Source organism: Odocoileus virginianus, chromosome 7 (assembly GCF_023699985.2).
Source record: "Odocoileus virginianus isolate 20LAN1187 ecotype Illinois chromosome 7, Ovbor_1.2, whole genome shotgun sequence".
NCBI classification, from domain to species: domain Eukaryota; kingdom Metazoa; phylum Chordata; class Mammalia; order Artiodactyla; family Cervidae; genus Odocoileus; species Odocoileus virginianus.
In genome coordinates this window covers 14270753-14271630 of record NC_069680.1, presented here as the reverse complement: position 1 = coordinate 14271630, position 878 = coordinate 14270753, and the positions used below count along the sequence as shown (strand labels likewise).

The 878-nt window shown below is 41.6% G+C and overlaps 1 non-coding gene across 1 annotated transcript; it reads left to right on the top strand.

Annotated features, from left to right (window-relative positions):
* The first annotated feature begins 224 nt into the window (after positions 1 to 224).
* TRNAC-GCA (transfer RNA cysteine (anticodon GCA)) lies at positions 225 to 297 on the top strand. Its single transcript has one exon. It is a non-coding gene; the product is annotated as a tRNA-Cys (tRNA).
* Positions 298 to 878: the final 581 nt, after the last annotated feature.

The following is an 878-nucleotide window of genomic DNA, read 5'->3' as shown; positions in this document are numbered from 1 at the left end:
CTTTCTCTGAGCTATGTTTCTTATTGTCAGAGAAAAACAATACAAATAAGTAAGAGGGGAAGGACAGAAGGAACTTTCTAGTACTTGATTGGTCAGACTCCACTATGAACTCACCTGTAGCTTAATATGTGTGTATATATATGTATATACATATATATGTATACACACACACACACACACACACACAGAGATGGACACACAGAAACAACTGTGGATATAGGGCTTCCCTGATGGCTCAGATGGTAAAGCATCTGCCTGCAATGCAGGAGACCCGGGTTCAATCCCTGGGTCAGGAAGATCCCCTGGAGAAGGAAATGGCAACCCACTCCAGTACTCTTGCCTGGAAAATTCCATAGACGAAGGAGTCTGGTAGGCTACAGTCCATGGGGTCGCAAAGAGTCGGACACGACTGAGCGACTTCACTAAGTCCCTAAGTCACTACGCACACACTGGTGAGTACACATACCTAAGTTTCCCAGCTTTGTCCTTGAGAGGGTCTAGAAGCAGTAACACTCCAAGATCAACAAGAACACCTGTGTCTGAATCTTGGTTTCTAGTACCATTCTCCACTAAAAGGAACTGGGGCTTCTTGCAGAACTGACTGATTCTAGGGTTGGGACAGAAAAAGTACAACATGAGCCTGGGGCATCTTATGGTGCCAGAAATCAAGTAAGTGTTCAAAAAATAAACTGAAAAAGCATGGTAGCATGTCAAAGGAACATAGGAGCAATTTAATCAACAAAATACAACCCAATAAATAAATGACTCAAAATAAATATACACGACTCCATGAATAAATAAATAAGGGGCATATCCTGTTTATCTAATTCCATGTAGAAACTCCCCTATTCAGAAATTGAAGTTTAATTTCCTCCACA